Source organism: Hoplias malabaricus, chromosome 1, assembly GCF_029633855.1.
Source record: "Hoplias malabaricus isolate fHopMal1 chromosome 1, fHopMal1.hap1, whole genome shotgun sequence".
In the NCBI taxonomy this organism is placed as follows: Eukaryota; Metazoa; Chordata; class Actinopteri; order Characiformes; family Erythrinidae; genus Hoplias; species Hoplias malabaricus.
Window position 1 is genome coordinate 79,524,510 of NC_089800.1, and position 14,652 is coordinate 79,539,161.

Sequence of the window (14,652 nt, forward strand, 5' to 3'; positions counted from 1 at the left end):
ATATTTTTAAAAATAAAATAAAAATAAACCTATAAACATTTACTATTCTAGTGACAAAATATTATATGTGGCACAGTGATTGTGCAGGTGATGTCACTGCATGCCACAGTTTCAGGCAGTTTTAATTTTGGCAGCTGATTTTGATTTAGCCTTTTGACTAAAATGTGTATTAGATGTAGTCTCATTTTAATGATGTAATTATTGTTAGTTGTAGTTGTCAAAACAAAAAATATACTAGTCTAGTTTTAGTCCATTAACTTTTAAAAAGATTTATTTGAGGATTTTAAAAGTTTTACTAGAGCAGCGTTTCTCAAAGTGTGAGGAGCGTAGTGGGGCATGTAAGTATTGCAGGTTGGGGCGCAAGGAATCTAAAGAAATTAGCCTTTCTTTATTAATGTCTTTCTGTTTTGCCTGTAAATCTTACTCGGTAAAAAGCACCCACTCAAAATGGATTCATTAATAGCCCTTAAACATAATAAACCAGAAAAACGTAGCTTGCCTGGAACCAAATAATGCTTTTATTCAAAAACTTTTATTTTGAAATTGCGCCACTGAGATTACCGCGTTTTGGCAGCGAGTCGGAGAAGGTGGGTCTTCTTTCAGCCTTCGTTAAGGCGCCTGTTCAAATATAAAGCTGCTCCTATTATCAGCTTCACCATTAGAGTCTGGTTTATGAAGTTAGTGTTTCCCAGCTCTGGGCTCGAGGTCAGTAACAAGAGCACAACAGATAACAACGACGACTAATTACAGTTATGAAAGTGGCTTGTATTTAACTGTTAAGGAAACAGAGGAGGATCTGAGAGTTAGTGAACGTTAATATTAGCTGTGTTCAGGTCGTGAGAAAGCGCGCTAAACATGCAGCAAGTTAACGTTAGTCTATGGCCGTGTCCCAAACTGCTGCACGGAATAGTATATATATGTATATTATACTATTTTTTTATTTATTACATATATTTTATATATAATATTTGGGACACAGCCGCACCCTCTAACGTTAATTTTAATCAAATTATATTTTGTGATATCTTATATTTTGGGTATGTGGTGGGCTTTGACTCAGCAAATATGTTCCCCAACAATATTAAACTCCTACGTCCTTGCACCTGCCTGCTCATTTTTGCACAGATTGAAAAGTGAGAAACTGAAGCACAGTTTAATTAGTGGCCAATTGTCAGTATTTTTGAACATTGATGTTAATGTATCTGGTGTTATAATGTTAAGCTACTGATGTGGATTTAGAGATAGAAATTGATGTGAATGAAAATTGTATACTTGCATGTGTATTTATTACCATTTTTGGGGGGCGATATGGGACGGGTGGGGCACGGAAATTCCCTTTCGTCTGAGGTGGGGAATGATAAAGATTGGGAACCACTGTACAAGAGGTATTATTAATTACTAATTTTCAGAAACTATAGCTTACAAGTTATATTACATTTTAAAAACACGTTAACATCCTAATTATGTAAGAAACTTTTTTCTTCTAATATATTTTTCTTTTAATTATGTTCAAAATCAGCTGCAAAAGACGTCGCAAACCGAGACTGAGTCGACTGAAATAGTTTAAACTCTGAATCATTGGCCAACCGTTATTACGAGTGAATCACAGATGCTTGAAGAATTGATTCTTTGGGAGTCGACTTCTTCAATAAAGACGACTCAGGACTGTGAGAAGGGATTTTTAAAAAGATAGAAATAGAGTCCTCACACCCTAAAAGAAAACCCTCTTCCTAGCCCTATAATAATAATAATAATAATAAAAATGCGACATGATGTGATTCAGAGTCGTCGGCAACAGCTCTGAGCGGGAAAAATGAAACGTGAACGCGCTTCGTTGTCTTGGCAATAGCAAAATGAGGGTACAAATTCTTGTTTTTATTTTCTTGCGGTTTTCAAATCAGAAATAACGGGTTATTTTATTTGTCTTTCGCATTATAGTTTAGATTATATACATTGATGAAATTTGCAGAAGTTAATCATTAAACATTTCATCATAGTTCTCGTCTTCAAATATATATTTTTAATTAGTACCCTTCTAGTTTTTGTTCTGAGAAACAGATCGTCATTTAATATATTTAGTCATAGTTTTAGTTAAAAAAAAATGAACACTGGCCAACACTGGATCTTCTGGGTCGCTGTCTGTGAGGAGTGTAGTGAGTTGTGTTCAGGGTGTGTTCCTGCCTTGTGTCTAATGACTGAAAGTAGACTCAGGACACAGCCATCTTGAACAGGAAAGAGTCAAATGATTGAATACATGTAAAAATATATAACACATTTAATGTCTCCAAGTAAGAGAACACCCTCTTTTTAAATTTTGAGTCTAAATAATTATAAATTTAAATAATGTATTTTTTAGGGTCAGAAAAACATCAGGACACAAAGGTGTGGAGAATAAAGTGATGGGACACTTTCAAGAAGCTGTTACTGAAAAGTGGAGACAGACACAACACTGATACGGGACACATACAGACCGGCATTTTGTTGACATGAATTTGCTGAACTCAAGAGTTTGAGGCAAGTGTGATTGTTGTTTTCTAACAACAAATAATTAACAGTGTGATTTACGGTTTAATGCATTGTACAGTGTATTTATCCTGACAAGTAACTAGAGCTAATTTGCAGAATCCCAAGGCTATTGTCTTTGGCTGGTTCTACAAAACCGAAGCGCGTTGAGATGGAATGACGCAAGCCTCAGGGTGGAAATCAGTCACATGTGCTGCAGCCATGGGAACTAAAGTGTGGTGAAAGATGACATCAGATTTAATGTGAAGGAAGTTTGGGTAGGGCCTATTGCTCTTTGTTCTTCACTGTGCAGAGGCACTGATTTCTTACCTACTGGACATACCCAATTTTCCAAAACCTTCCAGTGCCAACTTTCCAGAACTACTTTCCCTACAAGCCTCAGCTTCACCTCTCATGCTGTGACTCAGATGGGAGCTGGCTTATTTCTGTATTTAAACTTAAGGTTTTTCTAATATGGAAAATAAAAATAACTTTAACAGAGGGTCAAGTCACTGAGCAAAAAGCCCTGGTCTTTTTTATATTCTATAAGTGATTTTGAATCCTTAATATTATATTTAGCAGGCTTGTTCTGTAATTTTAATAAGCCCTGCTATGTTTTTATATTGCACTTAAGCCACATAAGCACCGCAATCTTCCACTCAGCTCTGCAATTCTCCCCACACACATACTCAGTTCTCTTTAGCGCATCCATAACGAACACATGGTATAGATCAACATGTGTACTCAACATGAATGCAGGTTTACTGGAGGCTCATAAGGATTTGAGCTTGGTTTCTTTTGCTCTGTGCTTAAACTGAGCTGTCAGTGTCTCCAGTTACTGCATTTGAGCAGAGAAGCAATGTTTAAGTGAGTTAGAGGCAGTCTGATATAAGTCTGCTGAAAAGGCTCAGTGTCTGAGTTATGTCATAACGGAAGAACAAGCTGGTCATGGGCGGAATGGACAGGAAAAGACTGTGACAGATGGGATTGGATTGTATTGTGTTGCACTGATTATACTCAATGAGTCTGTATACAAAGAAGGGTTAAAAAAGCCTTGTACATAAGAATGAGAACACTTGCTGAGCTTTAAAGAGCCAAATCCTGGGAGGTTGTAGCCCTTTTCTCAGCTGTATTTAGACTGATTGCCATGATTTACCAGGAAAAGGCAGAATGAAAGTGGCTTTTATGTGGAAACTATGCTGTTAGTGAAATATGTGCGACAGCAGGAAAGGAGGCTGCCTATCAGTTTTTCTAAGCGAAAGCTGGAGAAGCAATCATTCTCCTCTCTTTGGCCTTGGTCCAGCATTGTGCAGCAACAGTATGCAAATGCAGGGATAAACACAGGTTAAATTTTAAGTGTTTCTACAGAAGGTAATTCACTTGCATGATCTCAAAATATTCATTACTCATTCATATTTATATTACATTACTTTTACACTGTGAACATGATCAGAAATTCTGATGTATTAAAGCTGCACTGGGTAACTCTGGGTCTTTTGGGGATTTGGAGACCTCTCTGGTGGAACTGTGGAACTGCACATACTATGTATGTCTTATTCACTAAAATACTGTCTATTGATTTGTCTATCAACTCTGTGTGACATTGTTTATTGGTGTGTATGTGTGTGTGTGTGTGTGTGAGATGAACCGAAACCATGCCCAAAGTGTGTTCCTGCCTTGCACTCAGTAATTCAGTAATATTATTATGCATAAAACATGGAGCACAGGCTCCAGTCTGCTGAACACACAGCGAGGACACAGCTCCATGGACAAGAATTTTATTAGGTAGCTATAGTCTGAGTGCAGGGGCTGTGGGTGCCATTTTGTTTAAGTCTACACACGACTACCCCTCTGGTTTTTAAATTTATTTTTCAACCCTTCCCTCAGGTGCCCCTCCTTGTCTATTTCTTTGAGGGGTTGTTGACCAGAGACGGGTCTCAGGTTGTTGCATCTTTTTCAGCAAGAGAACAAAATGATAGAAATCAGGGACTAAGCCTAGTATTAATGCACAACTCTTAGTCAGAAGATGGATATCAGTCAACTCCATATCCTCCACGATTACAACATATCATCTATTCATTTCCTTTACTTACCCACAGTTTTCTCCACTATTTCCACCCCTGCTCTTTTTTCAGTGGCCTCAGAGGCCGTGGAGGTCCACTCCACTCCAGTGAGTGGGTGAGTAAACGTTTTAATATAACATCAATCAACACAGTTTTCCACCTGTGTGTCATTCTCTTTATTCATGTATTTAAACTGTGTCCATAACTCACCGAGGTACAGCGGCATCTCCTCCTCATAGTGCCTCTCGACTTCTGCCGCCCAGTCATCTGCAAGAATCAGTAGATGTTCAGACATATGTCTTGAAATAGCAGTATATAAAGGGCTCTAGCTCATGCAACAGTAGTGACATTTTAATAAATGTATACTCTGTAAGCTAATGCTAATAATGCTAATATTGTCTGTTACTCTCAGAGTATTTGTAGCTTGGAGCTTTCATCAGGGACTCTTCAATGGAGTCACTCTCTCCTTTAGGTTCCTCATTAATCTCATCCAAATTGAATTGAACATCGTCAGCGTTTCAGTTGGGTCTTCACTGGGAGTGCTGTTTCAGGACAGATTTGTTACAGTATTGACCCATATTCATCCAAATATCAACTGATCCAATGCTAGTTAAGGATGCACATTCTGACTAATTCTGATATTCAAATATGTATAAGAGCTAATAAACAGGATTAATTACACTTTTGCTAAAATTATTATCAAATCATCAGAAAAAATAGCACAGCAATTACTTAGCCATCTTCCTGGACTGTATTTGTTCTCCATCTTCCAGTGATTAAACCTAACACTATGTCAGTATCTGACTAACAATAACAATATATTGCACCATTTCCTGACGACTCGTGCACATCCCTAACCCCACTCCCTGCCGTTAGCTGCTGTTCCCTACTGACTCTAGAGACTGTTCTGCAGAGGATTCAAACTTCTTGAGAAGGACCTCCAGAAGCTCAACAACCAACCCAGTCTGGGTTTCATTGGAGCTCTCTAGATTATTTTGAAAGTATTAATGCTGTTATTGAACAGGATTCCTCTTTTTACATAAACTTTATTATTATTATTAAGTCTGCGGTTTCTTACCCATAGGCTTCTCAAGGGCTTCAGCCTCCACCCCCTCTACTTGCAGGTTGGTGATGCCATGCAGAGTCAATGGCCATTATCACCATCATTGTTATGTGGGCATCATCTACATTCACATGAATGAATCTCTTTGAGACTCCCTTGTTCCCAACAGCTTTTTTCCCCCTGTCTAAACAGCCCTGTTCAGAACGGTCATATTCAGCACCTGTTCCCAGCCAAATACTAAACTGTACAAATCATTTTGTTCATTTATAAAGGTTCTAAGAACTGAAAGTGATTACTTACTTTCAAATTCTCTCAGCAGTTGAAAAAAAGGTCTGCCTTTGGTATTATTGGTTTTAGGTGGAAAAACATTTTCAATTGTTCAAAAGTACAGTAATTGTGCTGTTTCTACTGAACATGACTGCACTGTGGAAACGGCTGGTAAATCCGCACTGTGTTGCAGAGGGCTGTATGAATTTATGGTACAGTAATTAGAAACATCTCTCTCTCTCTCTCTTGCGTCACAAATCAGAGTGGCTAATCTTGAGGTCTATTTTCTGTCCGTGTCATTAAGGCTCCTTTGGTATCTCTTATTAAGTCTTCAGGCTGACACTCCACAGACCACGAGGGCCCAAGTCCAGTGGTGTGTGATCATTTCCCTCAGCGGTTGTTCTGCATGCAACGTCTCCATATTTCTGGTTCTTTGGTCTCTCTTGCACAAGGAACTCATCATTTTATTTCAGGGGGCGCTTTAAACATGGCCATTTGATGTGGCCTTGCCTGGGAATTGAGGTTTTTCATATGAACCTGGACACAACCAGAGCAGTGGGCCTGCTAAAACTCTAGATTAAAGCAGGAGGTGTGGGGCTGAATTGATGTTTGCTGGAAAATTTGAAGTGAAAATTGAACACAGACATCTTATGGTGTTTGTTATGAATGTTATTATGTGTTCAGTATGCTCCATTCACATCAGACCGTGTGCATCCACAAGTAGAAGGAGGATAAATTCTGTTAGTTTTGAACCTATTTAAACAATTTAGCTATTTGTAAAACTGGTAATTTTGGTATTCTCCAACCTGCCCAATGTCTTTGTAGTGGTTACTCTGTGTAGACCTTTCTTCTACAAATAGATATTTCAGGTTTAAGGAAAGCATGAAGAAAAGCTGAAAGACTTTCTCCTGCATGGATCTTATAAACAGGAAATTAGAGCTTGGACATGCGTGCCATTTGATATGAAATGATACTGGACGTATTAAAATACTCTGGTATGCTGGACGTCTGAGAATGCTCTGCTTTCCATGGAAACCATCGCTCTCAAACACAAACACACACTGATTTTCTCTCCAGACAAAAAGGGAAAGCTTGGGGAAAAGTTTTCCCAAGTGGCCGAGCTGGACCGGAGTGCTCCTGTGGTGGGTTTATGTGGGAAAGCTGTCAGACCACTGAAGAATGTAGCCCTGTGAAATTGTAGTGGAGCTGCAACCATTTGAACTTGAGGATATTGCACAGAAAGCCACTGCAGTCATCATGCTTTTGTCTCTAACATCTTGCTTGCACTTGCGTAGAGTAGAAAAATAAAGTTAGTGGTCCAACAGTGACGTTTTCCTGCTGCAGTCAGAGGTGTATCACAATTCCTGTTTTCCCTGCTCTTGTTTTACGGACCTTCCTGGACCTGCATTATTGATCTTTTTAGAGAATCTAAAGTTGAATACAGAAGCAATCTTCATACATTTGAGGGCGGCCATCTCTACTTGTGGGCCCTGGGTATTTAGTTGCATTTTCTCTCCAGCTTCGAAGCCAGTGTTTCTATAGCCTTGTCTGATTATTTACACTTGCAGTGTCCACATCTTCAGAGCTTATTCAGGGCAGAGTGTTAAAACCAGTCATTAAACCTCAAACACATGTATAACATCAGCGACACATCACGCTGTTAATAGAGGACAAGAAATGATAAGGCACAGATGGCACCCTCTTAATCCACTACCATGGGTCTAAATTGTGTTTTATTTGTCCTCCTGTCTTTACCTTTCTCCACCCACTATGTCTTCTGTGAATGACCCAGTGGGCAAAGCATGGACTGATGCTGACCTCACTGGGCATTGCCTGTTCGGATTCTGTTTTGCTGCTAGTTTGGAAGCTCTTAACCTGAATCTTGTAACCTGAAAAGCTTAGAGCACAGCAACAAATGCAGGTGCCATGAAATCAAACCGTCTATCACCACTCTGTCATACAATATCTTAATCCTGACACGACAGACATTATTTTTGTCATTGTGTGGTCCAAAAAATGACTACTCCCTGATTGAAGAGGATAAAATAGAGTAGGATATTGAGTCTGGGTTTAATTGCTTATGTAAAGGCATTCCAGCTTAAATGCCATAATGAGGAGGCTGGAAATAAACACACACACTACAGGAAGTTCAGCAACAGAAGTAAAGGGAAGACCACCAGAGACATGAGGAAGATGTGGTGATTTCACATAAGTACTTCAGCAGGCACTGCTGCTTGTCCAGCAAGGGACTCTTAAAATATAAATCTGAGATAGACGCCAACCTGGAGATTCCGAAATAATAACTCAATGCTTTTAACTCCTATAGGAGCGCCTCAGCTATTCATTAAATGTTCAGTAAAGTTAGTGATGGATATGTGATGTGTTCTTGTGACTAGGTGTGTTAAGGAAAGCTCTCCTTCAAGGAACACCCCCCTCTTCACCATCCCTGCCAAGATGAACTGTGGAAACTGTTTCATTTCCCCAGACCATAACTCTTTAACTACATCAGAACCATCACAAGCAGACACATAATACGAAGACCAGAGCAGCAGATGAATAGCTCTCCTGTTTGACTTGGCAGGACCATTAAGTGGAGCTGTGTTGCAGACACATCTCAGACTTGTCTTATCTACGCTGCGAGTCTCTGGACTGTAGGAAGCAGATCTGTGTTTGCATCCCAGCCTCTTTGGTCTGCTCCAATCCCTGACACACAAGCAGTGGGAAGATAAGATGATGGAGCAGCTGGTTCCTCTTAGATACACAGTCATCTCGGAGAGTCCCTTGTCTGTTTTCTCGATCTGTGTTCTGGAGGGATGGAAGGATGTGGGTTGGTGAGAGGAGCTGAGTGGAAGATCTGAGCCCAGAAGAGAAGAGAGGAAACAGGGAACTGTATCAGATTCATGGTTAAGGCTGTGTGCTGTTCACACAGTGTTTCCCAAATTAGCCACAACAGAGCTGGCTTTACGTCTCTAAATGGAACCATGTTAAGTTTTAATATAATCACCCATTATAACACTTTCCACTGCATGACGTGTAAAGCTTACTGGGTGCTGACTGGCCAGAGATTTCAATCTGAATACAGTCACAATGAAAAGCAGATATCCAGTGCAAACTATCCATTTGTAAACTCAAAGTTACAGCAGTGATCATGTTTGTATTTATCTGGCTCATAAATGCAGCTTGTTCTAGTACGCCATTGTCTTTTAAAGAGGTTCAAACTCTCCTTGGATTGGTGGCCAACAAAAGAATAATGTGAGAGCTGGATGGTGCAACAAGGAAGGAAAAACTCTACTGATCTGTTACAGTGTTTCATGATGTCAGCAGCTACATTTCGGGTACCAGGGTACCAAGGACCAAAGAGCGAGTAGAGTCAAGTAGAGTAGGTATCACGCAGTAGAAAAGCACTGTTTTGTGCAATCTTTGTACAAGATTGTGTCCCTTTGATAAGCTATTGCAGCAAATAGTAGTTGAAACTGAGATGCAAACAAATCTGAGAGATCTGTACTTATTTTATCTATTCCACTGAGCATATGGGTTAATCAACCGACCAAAAACATCCAGCCGACAGCGTCCTGTGTCACTGATGAAGGACTAGAAGACGACCAACACACACTGTGCAGTAACAGATGAGCTACTGTCTCTGACTTTACATCTACAAGGTGGTCCAACATGGTTGGAGTAACACAGTGTTTTAAACTCCACCACCACTGAAGAACAAGGTGAAAAAAGGGACACCTGGCGTTTGACTGTTGAAATGGCTGTGTCCCATCTTCTCAGATCTCAGCATGAGATAAGAGGTTTTAAATGAGGGGGGGTTATGTGGGATGTAAGCAAGGGTGCCATTAGGCTAAAGAAAGCTGCCTGGACCCTTGGGGGACACTGGAGCTTTATTGCCTTCCTTTTCGGCCTCTCATCATTGACATTATGGAAAGCAGGCTTTTAAGTGGCATAATGACCCTTGGTTTGAGCAAGAAGTTGAAAGAGGGGTTCTTCTATGTGCTGCTGAACTTCTGAATCCTAGCAACATCTGGCAGTGTGTCTGGACTTGGGGGCCCGCGATAGATTGGAGGGAAGATGGATCGGATAAATAAATAAGAAATGCAAAGTGTTTTCAGACTGAGGAACATCTGCAGCTTCGGGTTGGCCATCTGCTGATCATTATTGAAGAGGAGAGAGGGGAACGAGATCAGAAGAGGAAAGAAGTGGAGCCTAAAGGCTGGAACATAGCGATATCACCAGAGAAAATGTGAAGTGATGAGATGCTGGTGTGAGGGACAGCGATGCGTGGAGATTTGGATGCTGATTATGCTTTTCCTGTCAAAGTTGTAATGTCAGAGACAGGAGGAGACGATCATATCTGTCGGTTTGTGTAAGCTTCAGCTACTGTTCAGCTACTAGAAAGAAGCAGCCAGCATTCTCTCAGCACTCAGTCACAGCAGGTGCCAACTCTAGCGCTCCACTGCGGTTTTAAAGGTTTAATTGTCTGAGAGGAACATGGACAGCTGGCAGTATCACAGCAGCGTGTGAGAACAGCCTGGACTTAATCTTAAGGGGGATGGAGGCTGTTAGAGGAGACATCAAATAAACATGTCCTCAGATGACTGGGTCCAGGTCAGTTGCTCCTTATTATCAAAGGGATATACACCTTAAATGTCCATCCTGAGTGGCCGCTCTGTGTCTTACTGCATTGCATCAAATGATTACATGTAGGTCCTGGACCCATCACGACAGAATATTACTGAAAATAATAACATTTTTGTGGTCAGACAGGGCTTCAGAGCATCTATCAGTGTAACCACACTTGACCAATAAAGATTCTGGGTGAACACCTTTTTCTAATTACTGCTTACTTGTTAAGAATATCCCAAAATATCCCAAAAAAATTCAGGAGCAAAATAAATAAATACTATTTTCTTAAAAAGAAAAAGTACGTAAATCTGTAAATATTATGTATATAAATATGGGCAAAATACAAATGAAAACAAGTATCAAATACCTGCAAAGAGTATTGCATTTTACTTATATTTTACTTTCACAATATACATTTTTCCTTTTGATTCTTAGAGGTTCATTTGGAGATTTTATTATTACGCATAAAACTATACTGACACATTGGGTGTAAGTCAAGGACACACCCTGGAGGGGGCGCCAATCCATCGCAGGGTGACACACTCACAAATTCACTCACACCTGTGGGAAATATTACACAATCCATTTACTAACGCAATAAAGGAAATATTTTCAGAGTGCACTTTCTAAAAGTGGTGGGGATGAAATCGATTTCAGAAAATAGTGGAGACATGTCCCCAGTGTAAATTACCCCTACGCTTACTAATCGAAAAATCAGTTATAAGCCATGAGAGTGATGAGGTGCAAAAATATTTTAAAGGAAGATGTTCTATAAACGGAGATTGGGCTCATCAGGCAAAAAACTACATAACAATAGAAAGCTGAATGAACTAAGGCCAAGATGACGTAACAGGTTCTCTGAGGTTGGCCCTGAAACTTAATGACCCGATCAAACCCCACGTAGCACACCTACTTTACCGAAAGAGTTAGACATCTGCTAGATGCATCTCTGACTTCTGAATGCTCTAGTGGAAGATATTAGGATTCCACAAGTGCGATGGGTGTGACTGAGGAAAACAGCACTTGCTGCAGATGGTGTTTCGGAAGTGAAGAAAATGAGTTGCGTTTTATATAATTTTTTAAGTTTTCTGCAGGTAAAAAGAACGGATGATGTAAACTAGGAATGTATGTACACATGTGAACCCAGAGGAAACCCATGCAGACACAGGGAACCCTGGAGCTATGTGACATCCGCCTCTCACTTGAATGAATCAGCTTATGCTCCATAGAGTTTGTCCCCTACACAACGGCAGCCATGTTTAACATTGTTTAGTGCAGAATCTCAGACACATCCAGACCATTCGGAGTAATAACTGTTGCTACTTCAGACTGTATTGATTTGATGCGGTAGCAGGTGCTAATAAAGTGTGAGGTGAATTATTCATATTGACATGAATGACACTTATGACTCACCATTCTGTTACACTGTCTGTATATTTACTAAATAACACTGTACCTCTTCTAGACCTTTTCCTTCTGACAGTAGAGCAGTGAAAGGCTTGCTTTGTCTGGCCTAGCAGTGTTTGATTTGGCAGCTGCCATGAGCAGTCTACCACTGATCTGTGTGTGTGTTTGACTGTCTGTCTGTGGTCAGAACTCCTGGCTGTCGTCATTAGGGAGTGTGTAATAAAAACAATAATTCCTCAGTGCTGTTTTTTTTTTGTTTCAGCAGATGCAACCAGAATGTCCTGCAGTTGTGTATCCAGGCAACAGCATTGCATTGCCTTCTTGGGTGTGGTGTGATGAGAAAATGTCCGGTGGATTTACAGCTGTAGCACCGTCCTTTATGGTTGAATAGTAAGGATGCCCTTTAATATATAACTATATATATATATATATATATATATATATATATATATATATATTACCTCTGTTGGAGTGTTGATTGACCAATTCTGTGAGAAATAAGCCTCCCGTATCCACTGCTGAAGGACTAGAGGATGACCAACACAGACTTTGCAGCGTCAGATGAGCTACTCCCTCTGACTACATCCACAAGGTGGACCAACAAGGTAGGTGTGTAAGAGTGGACAGAGAGTTGACACCGTCTTAAAACTCCAGCAGCTACTGCTGTGTCTGATCCACTCAACAGCACTCCTGACCATTGAAGAACAATATATTCAGTGCAACAGATGAACAAAGGGAGCCTATATGGTCAGTGTAGCTGTAAAAAAATGGTCAATGGATCTGGAAAAACAAGGTGGGGATTTGCATGTAATGGGTATATGATAATATCTCTTCAAAAAGTTTCAAACATTTGCATTTAGAACAGCCCAAACATGTTAGCTCAGCACTAAAACACTAAAGAATCCCACAGGAGCATTAGCAGAAATTAGCATTGTCCACAGAGGTGAGTTTTCCCTTCATGTTTTAAAGATGTTTGGACATTTATGGCCTGTTTAATCCTGATTCAGTTGATTTATAGTGGGTTTGAGTTTATGAAAGGGAACTATGTAACATGACTGGTTCTCTGTGTATGCAAATAGAAACTTCTGCCTTGCCCATGTTACATTATCTCAATGTGAGGTCAGAGTGAAACTCCACTATACACACACACACACACACACACAGCATTCCTTTCAGTGGAAACCTGGGGTCTATTTTAAACCTGTTTCCATGAATGTATGAATGACATTCATAGTCATGCATCATTTGACTATGAAAATATCCTCACAGCTCTGCCTTTGTGTATCTAAAAATTATATCTTAAGAATATCACAGCTGCTATCACAGATATGCGCACATGTTAGCCTCACATATCTTCATTATCACGACAATAGACCTAACTGTCCAGAGTGTAATGGCCATGTCTTGCGGATCTGTATGTTGCTGTTGAGGTGAGTTGTCTCAGAAGTTTCATGGATAAAGGCTTCTCAAGAGTGATCAGTTAAAGTGCTCTAGCCACAGAATAACACTCAGGGTGTTCAGGAGGGCGTGTTCAGTGTGTTTCTGTGTGTGTCAGGGGGTGGCCTTGGCTTGGAGTTATCAGCAGGGTGTGGTGCAGGAAAGATCCAAGTCAGGTGGTGAGTGATCAAGGCTTCGGCAGTGATAGAGGATGACCCAAATACAGGTCACATGTAACAGAATAATAAAACACTACATTATTTTTCTTATGATTAAGGAAGATATATAACAGGTATAAATCTTAATTAATGATACAGGTTGAGATGCTAGAGGATGCTAATGACTTCCTTTATAAGTAACTGCATAATATATCTTCAATATACAGTTTTTACTTGCCTCATATTCACCCGTTTTACTTTTTATCTCGTTCTCCTAAAATGCTCTTCTAAGATCACAAAGCTCCAGGGGCCTGGAGGTTGTGGGTTCTAGTCCCGCTCGGGGTGACTGTCTGTGAGGAGTGTGGTGTGTTCTCCCTGTGTCTGCGTGGGTTTCCTCCAGGTGACTGTCTGTGAGGAGTGTGGTGTGTTCTCCCCGTGTCCACATGGGTTTCCTCCGGTTTCCTCCCACAGTCCAAAAACACACGTTGGTAGGTGGATTGGGGACTCAAAAGTGTCCGTAGGTGTGCGTGAATGTGTGTGTTGCCCTGTGAAGGACTGGTGCCCCCTCCAGGGTGTATTCCCGCCTTGTGCCCAATGATTCCAAGTAGGCTCTGGACCCACCGTGACCCTGAACTGGATAAGGGTTACAGATAATGAATGAATGATATGGTTGTAACAGCACTTGTCGAGGGGTGGGATATATTTGGGCCACGTTGTCATGTTTATAATGTTTTGGTCTGACCATCTACCAAAGGTCTTCTAATGAAATCCAAGATACAAAAGTGGTCCAAAGAAGAACGGGCAGTCGTTTTACGTATAGCGTTGGCGTACATATGGTTGTCGGTGATTGTATCATCTCCAAATTACATTCACATGAGTCCATTCTAAAAAGATGACCACTGCACAGAAGAGGAGTACATAACCTTTAATATGGGATTAAAAAGACAGAAGCAAGACTTAAGCGTGGGCTTGTCAGACATTTAGGGCTGGTTTCCCAGACAGGGAATAAGCTTAGTTTTGGACTGTATCCTCCTTTTAATGGAAAATCTCAATTTAAAATATTGTGTAGCCCCTGTCTGGGAAACAATCCCTTAAAAGCCCCTTGACAAAGCAAACAGACATCGCA

At 40.4% G+C, this 14,652-nt stretch overlaps 1 long non-coding RNA gene across 2 annotated transcripts; it reads left to right on the forward strand.

The window, feature by feature from the left end:
- The first annotated feature begins 615 nt into the window (after positions 1 to 615).
- LOC136666565 (uncharacterized) lies at positions 616 to 3,900 on the forward strand. 2 transcript variants are annotated; one of them, XR_010795384.1, is made up of 3 exons: positions 616 to 705; positions 2,357 to 2,514; positions 2,623 to 3,900. It is a non-coding gene; the product is annotated as an uncharacterized lncRNA (long non-coding RNA). The 2 variants fall into 2 exon arrangements; XR_010795385.1 differs by lacking the exon at positions 616 to 705 and adding an exon at positions 1,807 to 1,859.
- The last annotated feature ends 10,752 nt before the right edge of the window (positions 3,901 to 14,652 follow it).